The sequence below is a fragment of the Triticum aestivum genome, chromosome 2B (assembly GCF_018294505.1).
Source record: "Triticum aestivum cultivar Chinese Spring chromosome 2B, IWGSC CS RefSeq v2.1, whole genome shotgun sequence".
Classification (NCBI taxonomy): domain Eukaryota; kingdom Viridiplantae; phylum Streptophyta; class Magnoliopsida; order Poales; family Poaceae; genus Triticum; species Triticum aestivum.
Genome location: NC_057798.1, coordinates 32,847,819 through 32,860,712, shown reverse-complemented (window position 1 = coordinate 32,860,712; position 12,894 = coordinate 32,847,819). Strand labels below are relative to the sequence as shown.

The 12,894-nt window shown below is 41.5% G+C and overlaps 1 long non-coding RNA gene across 1 annotated transcript; it reads left to right on the top strand.

Moving 5' to 3' along the window:
* The first annotated feature begins 5,017 nt into the window (after positions 1-5,017).
* LOC123040187 (uncharacterized) lies at positions 5,018-6,491 on the top strand. Its single transcript, XR_006418070.1, has 2 exons — positions 5,018-5,069; positions 5,914-6,491. It is a non-coding gene; the product is annotated as an uncharacterized lncRNA (long non-coding RNA).
* The last annotated feature ends 6,403 nt before the right edge of the window (positions 6,492-12,894 follow it).

The window sequence follows — 12,894 nt, the reverse complement described above, 5'->3', positions numbered from 1 at the left end:
AAGATAGAAAACAGTCACGAAAAAAATGGGCATGACAAAATAGGAAGCAAAACAAAATAGAAAAGATAGAAGAAACGAAAAACCAGACAAACAAAGTGAAAATGGAAGGTAAGAAATTCGGAGGGAACGACCAACGGGGAGGTCCACGAGTGTGCTGGGGCGGGCAGGGGAGGTATTTCCTATTCAGCGCTTTAGCCACCACATTTCTGCACTCTAGCCCGCTGTGATAAGTTACATCTTTTTCTATCATTTCTTCTTTCGTGTTTCCTTTTTCCATTTTCTCTTCTTCCTTTTTCAAATCGACTAGTGTTTTTCATTTTTCGATGAAATTTCTGAAAATCTATGAACTATTTTTAAATTTGATGAACCATTTTCAAATTTGACGAACTTTTTAACTTTTCAATGATTTTTTTCGGAAATTGATGAACTTTTTCCAATTTGATAAATTTTTTGAAAATTGATGAACTGTTTTTCCAATTCAATATTTTTTTTCCAAATTTGATGATTTTTTTTAAAAATCAATGAACTTTTTTCATTTTGATGATATTTTTTGGAAATTGATGAACTTTTGTCAAATATAATGAACCTTTTTTAAACTGATATATTTTAAAATTTGATGAACTTTTTTCAAAGGCCGACAAACTTTTTGCAAATTTGATGAACTTTTTTTATAATTTGTGAAGTTTTTCCGAACCATGAAATTTTTTGAATTCACACTTTTTTTTTGTTTTTCTATTTTTTTCTAAAAGTTATGAGTTGACCGGTCAAACCATGACCAGCGACTAGTGAACCAACATCGAAAAGCGACGAGCGAGGGACCTCGCAAAAAAAACATGCGAGAGCGAGCGAGCACCCGCCTTGGGTGTTCCAAGTTAGCGGCTGGGTGAGCGCCACTTCCTTGTGCGGGGGCTGGAAGCGCGGTATAGGAGCGCTCAGCGGGGCAGCGGGCTCTTTACGCGTGTAATAGGATTCTGCGCCTCGCACCTATCTAAACTTTAAATACACCGCAGTTGGTGCGGCCCATTAAACTAGGTACTTTTTCTTGGAACTTATCTTAAAATATTAATTTTTATTATTAAGTTTGAATAACCAATTAATTGATTCCCTTGATATAAATGAATTTGACCGCGTGCGCTGTTGGTGAAGAGGACGACAGGGATCTGCCGCTCGGTGGTCATGGCTGTCTAGAGGGGCGATGTACGATAATGTGAGATCTCCCTCCTACGAGTGCTCCTCCCAGCGAAGCATGGTCTCTTTTGACCGCGTCCCTCGCTTCGCCTCCTCCAGGGCGACGAGGGGGTGCAAACACTAGACCCCTTCATCGCTGCCCACTCTTGCCTCTGCTCTCCCCTCGTCGTCCCTAGAGGTGGCCTCCGGGAAACACCATGCGCCTCCGGTGAAGGGGACGGTGGGGATCTCCCACTGTCATGGCTCTCTGGAGGGGCAGTGCACTTTGGCATGAGATATCCCTCCTGCGGCTGCTCCTCCCAGCGATTTGTGGTCTCTTTCGACCGCGTCCCTCGCTTCGCCTCCTCTAGGGCGATCAGGGGTGAAAACACTAGAACCCTTTGTCGCCGCCCACTCTTGCCTCTCCTCTCACCTTGTCGTCCCTAGACGTGGCCTCTGGGAAATCCCATGCACCGCCGGTGAAGAGGACGGAGGGGATCTAGCGCCCCACTGCCGTGGCTCTCTAGAGGGGCAGTGCACTTCGGTGTGAGATCTCCCTCCTGCAGTTGCTCGTCTCGGCAGCGCACCGTCGCTTTGGTGGCATCGCGGGGACGGTGGACTCGGCAGGAGTGTGACTGATCTATACCACCAGGGCCTTGGGGCAGCAGCTCGGGACAAGGCAGTGGTGGCATCCCCTCCATAAGGGATGACGTGCTAGGAGGCAGCTTCATGTGGCGGTGCTTGGGGGCTGCAGATAAAGGATCCTATACCCAGGTTCATCGTATGAGGCGCGTGAGGGCCAGAGCTTTCTCTGGCGTCGAAGAAGCTTGTGCAGGAGATCCAGAGCTCTCCGGGGGTTTGCGGATCTGAAGTCGGGTGCGGGTTCGGTGAGGTGTGGCTGCTGGTGAAAACTGCTTAGACTTTGGTCATTGCAGACAATGGCGATGTATTTGTGTCATTTGCTTGTTGAAGGCGACTGTCGTCTTCTTGCCTAGGTTGATCCGGGGAAACCTAGCTGCCAGTTCTTTTGGGCAGCTTAGAAAATAAGTTACCTCTCCCCAACTTGAAAAATAAACCGCTCCCAAAAATTGTTGAGACCTCTAAATTAGTAATCCCATAACTAGTTCAGAATCTCCAGTGGATGAGGGAGGCGGCTTATCAGAAACTGGAAAGGAGGCGACTTATTTTTGAAGTCGCCAAAAGAACCAACCCTAGATCTGGGTTGCGCGGCGCCGTTTTCCCTCCTAGGGGGCATCGTTGTTTTGAAGCAGGTGCTGGCTGGAAGGGTCCTGAGGTGGAGTGGCGTGGTTTCTTCCAGTTCGAGATGGTGAGCCTCAGTGGTGTGGTGTAGCCGGGTCTCAACAAGGAACTCATGATGATGGACGAGCTCTGGGCGGTGGTGCAGCCTAGCGTCATTGTGGCATCGATGGTAGGCTTGACAAGGTCATTTCATTGATCCCTACCCCAAGGATGGGTTCGCAGAAGACGGTGGCAGCGACTGGAGTGTGTGGGTATGGTGTACGCCAAGGGTCTGCTGGACCGGTGCTTCGGTTTAGATGATGTGGGTAGGGGGTGAGTTCAGGACAAGCAGCCCTGATCATGACCACCGTTATAATCAAGCTTGTAGGTGGAGGGGCTTTTGATTGGATTCGGAAGGATCGGTGTTTTATCTTGTAAGGCATTGTTGAATAATATAATTAAAATGGCCGTGTGCATCACTCAATTTAGAGGCCGGGGTTCAACCTTCTTTCCGAAAAATACAATGGATCTGATTTCATGAATAAAAAATACTAATGAGAGGATATAATTAAGATAAACAATACAAAGGAACTGGGTGATATAGATAAGACTGGCACAAGATTAGATCCACCATGCTATTGAACCAAACTTATCTATACGCCTGCTTTGCAATTGATTTCAATCGCAACCTATTTGCAAAAGTAATAATATCAATCGCAACAGGAGGGTCTCTACACTGGTATTTATTAATCAATAGATCCTCTATAACTAATTATAAGACGTTGAACTGCAAAAATATATTATTCTTATAGTTACAGAGGAGTACAATGATAGCTTTCCTACAAATGAGCAGTGCCAACAGAAGATGCTTTGTAAGCAAAGTACATTGCAAGGTATATTAATTATGTTCATGGAGGGATCATGATCGTTCTACATATGCTAGCAAATCATGATATCATAAGTAGTGGATTAGATGGACTAGAGACAACGGCTGATCTTTCTTCAGGAGGAATATTTCTCATAAGAAATAATTACTTTTTGCTAGCCACATAGATATGGGCTATGTATGTTTGTGAAAGTCACATGCACACCAACATATTTCTTGCAATATAAGACAGTGTTAGCTGGAAAACATGAGCACTAAGTGCCAACCAATATATACTGAATGATAAGGTCTACCTGGCTACGAAGGATAATGGCAATTGCTATACTGAAAGAAATGTTATAGGCTGGGGATAGCGTTATTGGAGAGATGATTTTGTCTCATCAGCTATAAGACCTTTCTAGCTGGCAGGAATTAGTGGCTAGCTAGAATTAGTGATGTGCGTGCCTTCATCCAAACCAATTAGCTAGGAGACTTCGCAATCAGACAAGAATACTTGATGCTGTTTGCTACCTTCATGGTTGGTGAAACTCGACCTAGTAGTACTTCAACAACAACAAGATAAACAAAGTGGTACCTAGCTAAAAAATGCCCCGTCTATCTCTGCAGCTAACACTAGTGATGAACCATCATAGACAACTCATCTTAGACTGTATTCAATGAACCCAGAGACGGCTGTGCTAAAATGTGTCATCATTGCATCATGAACAACTTGTGATGATCAACAATCTCCGTAAACTGAACCAGATGTACTAAATATTAAAGAAGGACTCTCAACGTATATATGTCTTAGACATTTATTTATTTTTGAACGGTCTAAGGCATTATATATATGGTCCCATGCGGTTTGTAAATGAACCATCTATGGCAATCTATCTAGATGTGTAACGAAGGTTCAAGACATAGATCTGATAGCTCGTCTCGGGCAGGGTTTTATGGTGCATGGTAAACATTCACCACAGCAAGCTAGCTACACTTTTATTCTTTGTTACCGGATGCCACATAATATGTGCATGTGTGGAAGGTTGTATCTTTTCTTTTCAAAGATTAGAAGGTTGAATTTACATGCACAAGTAGTGTCTAGGTAAGTTTGAGGGATGAATAGAAAGTTAAATGTGGCAATCATGGCATTATATATGCTATATTTTGACAAGGGGAAAGTAAAGGTCTACGACCTATAATGATATATTCCCAGATCATAGACTATGTTAGCAAATCATGACATATACCATATCCAATGGTGTAGAATGAGGCTACTTATCTTCTCAAAGCTGTTCAAGACAATAACAAATACCTTTTCCTTTTGAGTAACGACGCATAATAAGTATATCTAGGTGTGCTAAAACCATGATGACCAGTTGCCCATCCTTCTGGAAATACAATTAATTAACCAACCGGTTTAACAGTAAAAAGCATTTTAAATTTTAAATATAATTACATGCAGGAAAATGAAAAGATGTACAAGGAATAAACAATATCTTTAGATAATCCCGACAAACCGAAGTGCTTGTTCGGTAAGAGCGCAATTGTATAACTTTGTTGTTATGTTGGTTACAAATTATGCGTTCCACTTCAGCTTCCCGCGAACATGTCAAAGATAATTTGTTTTTTATGTATGATTATTATTCATGTAAAAGTTGCGCATGCCCGACATCCACTATCCTAAAGAAGAGATGGTTATCTTTATTGTCATGTTATACCTTGAGTCTTTCTCATATATATAGGTACGCTAACTACTCCGAGTGTTACATACTTGCCAGCAGGGAGTTGCTTGAAACATGTAAGTTGCCATAATGTTTCCTCATGTTTTATTTAATGCATGTGTTCTATATTGTTGTATAATACAATAACTTATAATTCATTTTTAGTAAGCTCCAACATCGAGATCTCATGATTATCAAAACCATGCAGTGAGAAAAGATTATGTTGTTTAATTAGAAACAAACTAATACATGCGTGTTCACATAAACTAAGTAGTTGTGAGAGGCATTGTGCTTATAATTATGACCAATGCAAAGTAATATCTTTGAAAATTCACCATGTGTTTTACTTAATTGTGTGTCACCATAGGGTGTTTTAATAAATAGAATCAATTAATAATATTTCCACTAACACCTTAGGTTCAATATTTATCATTCTATGCAAATGCTTGCTCTACTGTTTTTGAGTAATAGGCAAGACATTGATTTGAACTTGCACAATTTACTTCCAACCAACATGCCTAAAGTTTATATTGTTAGACCATATAGGATCTTTACTCCCTTAGCTAGGTTCTAGAATGGGGAAAAAAATCTTTCAAGCGATAATTTTGAAAACCACTTTATCATAGCTATATAATCTCCAAATTAATGCATGGTTAACCAACAACTAAGCAATTCATTCGTGTACACTCTTACTAAATTAACTCTTTGTTACAGTTCCTTATGCCTCTATAGATACATATAATCTCATCTTGAAGGTCTACAAACACTCATGATCCTCAGCTCTTCCTCGTTTGACTTTCTATTTTCAATATTCTTGTAGCATATAGCTACGCTCATATTCATGAAAGTATTTCCCTTGATTTCTCGCTTAATTGCATGCACATATTAGATACTCTAACAAAATTGTGTTACCTAATCCAGAGGGAAAATGGCGAAGAGAAACACTGTTGGCCTATTACTTGTCCTTGCAATTATGTTCTCCTCCAATGTCTTGGAGGGCGTTGCACACCAGAGCCAAGTTGTATTCTCTCGCAAAGTGATTAATGCAGAGCAGAAGGCATCCTTTAGTGGGATGAGTTCATCCCTTGGCGGGCATGTTTCTGGTGCGACCAATGCAGGAGGTGTGAGCAATAATGCTGAAATAGAAAATGTTGAAACTACCACTACCATAGAGTCCCACCGTGATGTCTCCGTGGGAGATTTTCACGGGATTAACCACAAACCACCAACTTATAACATGCCATAATGATGAACCTAAGACAAAGGACCATGGGCACCAACTTGATATCCGTGGATGAACTAATTATCAAGTTGGCAATTTCTACACTAAAGATGTATTTCTTTATTATATGTGTGTGTAACTGTTTGTGAGACTTGGATGGTGTGTTGGAGTGTCAAGCTATTTACTGCTGTACTAATATTGTATAAGGTAGTATTGTACAACAATGCAGAATAAATCATGCCCGTGGTCCATGGTAATGGCCACTATTGACATGTTCCATGCTATTCTTTGTCGTTCTACAAGTAGTAACTTAGACTATAAAGCTGTAGAAGGAAAACGATTTTAGTCCACTTGTGACACTAACAATATTAAAACAGAGAAGTCCATCTTTAGACTATATGTTCAGTGATCCACTCTGATAATCGTCATCAGGTATGGTTGTGGTAAATGTGGCGTCTTTATACCATGAATGGCCTACGATGACCAACAATCTCTGTAAACTGAACCAGATCTACTTAAGTATAAAGACAGTTTATCTATGTGCATATCTAAGTATATCGTCCGATACTATTTGTAATGAACCGACTATCTCATCTTATCTAAGTATAGAATGGAAGTTTGAGACAGGGCTTGCTTGCTCCGGTCGATCCCATTCCCATGCACCACTAATTCTTCATCCAACAGATTTAATAATTTTTCCTTCATCGGTGTCTCTTTTCTAACGAAACCTAGTCATGGGGCTCTCGTATTCCGTCTCTCCCTTGTATGTATCCCCCTCCCCTCCCCTCTTACTCTCCATCCAGACAATCAACCATGGTCCATGGGATCTTCCCGCCCCCTCGCCGGGCACTTTCTCCCGCGTCGGCGAACCAGGAATCCGTATCAGAAGCTCGGGATTGAATCAGATCGGACCTGATGGAAATATGCTCTAGAGACAATAATAAAATGGTTATTATTATATTTCCTTAATCATGTTAAAGGTTTATTATTCATGCTATAATTTTATTGACCGAAAACTTAAATACATGTGTGGATGCATAAAATAATACTGTGTCCCTAGTGAGCCTCTACTAGACTAGCTCGTTGATCAAAGATGGTTAAGGTTTCCTAGAAATAGACATGAGTTGTCATGTGATAACGGGATCATATCATTAGGAGAATGCTGTGATGGACAAGACCCATCCGTTAGCATAGCATATGATCGTTCAGTTTATTGCTACTGCTTTCTTAATGTCAAATACATGTTTCTTTGACCATGAGATCATGCAACTCTCGAATACCGGAGGAATACCTTGTGTGCTATGAAACGTCACAACTTAACTGGGTGATCATAAAGATGCTCTATAGGTATCTCCAAAGGTGTATGTTGGGTTCGCATGGATCGAGACTGGGATTTGTCACTCCGTATGACGGAGAGGTATCTCTGGGCCCTCTTGGTAATACAACATCACAAGAAGCTTGCAAGCAAAGTGACTAAGGAGTTAGTTACGGGATGATGCATTACAAAACGAGTAAAGAGACTTGCCGATAACGAGATTGAACTAGGTATGGAGATACCGACGATCAAATCTCGGATAAGTAACATACCGACACACAAAGGGAACTACGTATGTTGGCATAAAGGTTCGATCGATAAAGATCTTTGTAGAATATGTAGGAACCAATATGGGCATCCAGGTCCCGCTATTGGTTATTCACTGGAGAAGCGTCTCGGTCATGTCTACATCATTCTCAAACCCGTAGGGTCCGAACGCTTAACATTCGTTGATGATATAGTATTATATGAGTTATGTATGTTGGTGACTGAATGTTATTCGGAGTCCCGGATGAGATCACGGACATGATGAGGAGCTCCGGAATAGTCTCGAGGTAAAGTTTGATATATGGGACAATGGTGTTTGGTCTCCGGAAGGGGAATTCACCGGAAGGGGTTTCAGATGTTTCCCGAAATGTTTGGGTACAAGAACACTTTATTTGGGCCAAGGGGTAAAGCCCACGAGGATTTTGGAAAGTGCAAAAGAAAGTTTTGCGAAGGCCAGGGGCCAGATGCTAGGGACCCTGGCGTCTGGGGCCAGACGCCAAGGACCCTGGCATCTGGTCCTGGAGTCCGAGAAGGACTCTTGGCTTGCGGGCTAAATCGACTTTGAGGAGGCTTTTTCTCCAAGATATGACCCCATGGCTCAACATATAAATAGAGGGGCAGGGCTAGCACCCGGAACAGATCAAGATTCACCAAGCCATGTACCGGCAACCCCGTCCCCTCTAGTTTATCCTCCGTCTAGTTTCCGTTGTGCTTGGCGAAGCCCTGTGGAGATTGTTCTTCACCACCACCGTCACCACGCCGTCGTGTTGCCGGAACTCATCTACTACTTCGCCCCTCTTGCTGGATGAAGAAAGCGAGGACGTCATATAGCTGAACATATGCTGAATGCGGAGGTGCCGTACATTCGGTACTTGATCGGGATCGATCGTGAAGACGTATGACTATATCAACCGCGTTGATAAATGCTTCTGCTTAGCGATCTTCAAGGGTATGAAGGTGCTCTCCCCCACTCGTAGCTATGCATCTCCATGGATAGATCTTGCGTGTGCATAGAAATTTTTTGTTTTTCCATGAAACGTTCCCCAACAGTGGCATACGAGCCAGGTTTATGCGTAGATGATTTGCCCGAGTAGAATGCAAAGGAGCTGAGGGCGGTGATGTTCATACTGCTTACCACCAACGTCTTATTTTGATTCGGCGGTATTGTGGGATGAAGCATCCCGGACCAACCTTACATGTCCACGTACATGAGACAGGTTCCACCGACAGACATGCAACTTGTTTTGCATAAAGGTGGCTGGTGGGTGTCCGTTTCTCTTACTTTAGTTGAATCGAATTTGACTGTGGCCGGTCCTTGAAGAAGGATAAAATAGCAAACTTGATAAATCACCGTTGTGGTTTTGCATAGGTAAGAACGGTTCTTGCTAGTTGCCCATAACAGTCACGTAAAACTTACAACAAGAAAGTAGAAGACGTCTAACTTGTTTTTGCAGGGAATGTTGTGATGTGATATGGTCAAGACGTGATGTGATATATATTGTTGTATGAGATGATCATGTTTTTTAATATCGACAACCGGCAGGAGCCTTAGGGTTGTCTCTTAATTATTGTATGAAATGCAAGCGCCATGTAATTGCTTTACTTTATCACTATGAGTTAACAATAGTTGTAGAAGCAATAGTTGGCGAGATGACCCCGACGCGACGATGGAGATCAAGGTGTCGAGCCAATGATGATGGAAATCATGACGTTGCTTTGGAGATGGAGATCAAAAGCACAAGATGATGATGGACATATCATGTCACATATTTTGATTGCATGTGACGTTTATCTTTTATGCATCTTATTTTGCTTAGATCGACGGTAAAAGTGTTCTCCCTGAATATGCACTATTGCTACAGTTTGTCGTTTCGATACACCTCGTGATGATCGGGTGTGATAGACTCTACGTTCACATACAAAGGGTGTTAGCCAGTTTTACACACGCGGAATACTTGGGTTAAACTTGACGGGCCTAGCATGTACATACATGGTCTCGAAACACTGGAGACCGAAAGGGTCAAACATGAGTCATATAGTAGATATGATCAACATGTAGATGTTCACCATTAGAGACTACTCCATCTCACATGATGATCGGACATGCTTTAGTTGATTTAGATCATGTATCACTTACACAACTTTAGGGATGTTGATTTAAGTGGGAATTCATTAGTAATTTTATTAACTGAACTAAAATTTATCATGAACATAGTAAAAAATGTCTTTGCATATTATGTTGTAGATCAATAGCTCGCGATGTAGCTCCCCTGTTTTGAGACATTCCTAGAGAAAACTAAGTTGAAAGATGATGGTAGCAATAATATTGACTGGGTCCGTGATCTGAGGATTATCCTCATTGTTGCATAGAAGAATTATGTCCTTGATGCACCGCTAGGTGACAGACCTGTTGCAGGAGCTAATGCAGATGTTATGAACGTTTGGCAAGCTCGTTCTGATGACTACTTGATAGTTTAGTGCGCCATGCTTTACGGCTTAGAATTGGGGCCCCAAAGACATTTTGAACTCCATGGAACATATGAGATGTTCCAAGAGCTGAAATTGGCATTTCAGGTTCATGCCATGTTGAGAGGTATGAGACCTCTGACAAGTACTTTGCCTGCAAGAGGGAGGGAATAGCTCAACCAGTGAGCATGTTCTTAGAATGTCTGGGTACTACAATCACTTGAATCAAGTGGGAGTTAATCTTCCAGATAAGATAGTGATTGGCAGATTTCTCCAGTCACTATCACTAAGCTACTAGAGCTTCGTGATGAACTATAAATATGCAAGGGATGACGAAAACGATTCCCAAAGCTCTTCGCGGTGTTGAAATTGGCGGAGGTAGAAATCAAGAAGGAGCATCAAGTGTTGATGGTTAACAAGACCACTAGTTTCAAGAAAAAGGGCAAGGGAAAGAAAGGGAACTTCAGAAGAACAACAAACAAGTTGCCTCTCCCATGAAGAAGCCCAAAGATAGACCCAATCCTGAAACTGAGCGCTTCTATTGCAAAGGAAATGGTCACTGGAAGCAGAACTGCCCCAAATACTTGGCAAATAAGAATGATAGAAAAGTAAACAAAGGTATATTTGATATACATGTTATTGATGTGTACCTTACTGGTGCTCATAGTAGCCCCTGGGTATTCACTACCAGTTCAGTTGCTAAGAGTAGTAACTCGAAACAGGAGTTGCAGAATAAACGGAGACTAGTTGTGGGTGAGGTGACGATGTGTGTTGGAAGTGGTTCCAAGATTGATATGATCACCGTCGCACACTCCCTCTACTTTCGGGAGTGTTGAGCCTAAATAAATGTTATTTGGTGTTTGCGTTGAGCATGAACAAGATTGGATTGTGTTTATTGCAATACAATTATTCATTTAAGTTAGAGAATAATTGTTGTTCTGTTTACATGAATAAAACCTTCTATGGTCATACACCCAATGTAAATGGTTTATTGAATCTTGATCGTAGTGATACACATATTCATAATATTTACGCCAGAAAGATGCAAAGTTGATAATGATAGTGCAACATACTTGTGCACTTCCGTTTAGGTCATATTCATGTAAAGCGCATGAAGAAACTCCATGCGGATGGACTTTTGGAATCACTTGATTATGAATCATTTGATACTTGCTAACCATGCCTCATGGGAAAGATGATTAAAACTCCGTTCTCCGGAACAATGGAGCGAGCTAATGACTTTTTGGAAATTATACATACCAATGTATGCGGTCTGACGAGTGTTGAGGCACGCGGCTGGTATCGTTATTTTCTGACCTTCACAGATGATTTGAGTAGGTATGGTTATATCTACTTGATGAAACACAAGTCTGAAACATTTGAAAAGTTCAAAGAATTTTAGAGTGAAGTGGATCATCGTAACAATAAAATAAAGTTTCTCTGATGTGATCACGGAGTCGAATATTTGAGTTACGAGTTTGGCCTTCATTTAAAACAATGTGGAATTGTTTCACAACACACGCCACTTGGAACACCACAATGTAATGGTGTGTCCGAACGTCGTATCCGTACTTTATTAGATATGGGGCGTTCTATGATGTCTCTTACGGATTTGCCTTTATCGTTTTGGGTTTATGCATTAGAGGCAACCGCATTCATGTTAAATAGGGCACTATCTAAATCTGTTGAGATGACACCATATGAACTGTGGTTTGGTATTAAACCTAAGCTATCGTTTCTTAAAGTTTGGGGATGCGATGCTTATGTTAAAAGGCTTCAGCCTGATAAGTTCGAACCCAAAGCGGAGAAGTGCATCTTCATAGGATACCCTAAAGAAACTATTGGGTACACCTTCTACCATAGATCTGAAGACAAAATCTTTGTTGCTAAGAATGGGTCCTTTCTTGAGAAGGAGTTTCTCCCGAAAGAAGTGAGTGGGAGGAAAGTAGAACTTGATGAGGTAGTTGTACCTTCTCTCGAATTGGAAAGTAGTACATGAGAGAAAACAGTTCCCATGATGCCTACACCAACTAGAGAAGAAGCTAATGATGATGATCATGAAACTTCGGATCAAGTTACTACTGAACCTCGAAGGTCGACCAGAACATGTACCGCACCATAGTGGTATGGTATAATCTTGTCCTGGAAGTCATGTTGTTAGACAACACCGGACCTTCGAACTATGAAGAAACTATGACGAGCCCAAATTCCAACAAATGCTTGAGTCCATGAAATCTGAGATAGGATCCATGTATTGGAACAAAGTATGGACTTTGGTGGAGTTGCCCGATGATCGGCAAGCCATTGAGAATAAATGGATCTTCAAGAGGAAGACAAATGCTGATGGTAATATCACTGTCTACAAAGCTCGACTTGTTGCGAAAGGTTTTCGACAAGTTCAAGGGGTTGACTATGATGATACTTTCTCACCCGTAACAATGTTTAAGTCTGTCCGAATCATGTTAGCAATTGCCTCATTTTATGATTTTGAAACCTGGCAAAGGGATGTCAAAACTGCATTCCTTTACAAGTTTCTTAAAGAAGAGTTGTATATGATGCAACCAGAAGGTTTTGTCGGTCCTAAAGGTGCTAACAAAGTGTGCAAACTCTAGTGATCCATCTATGGACTGGT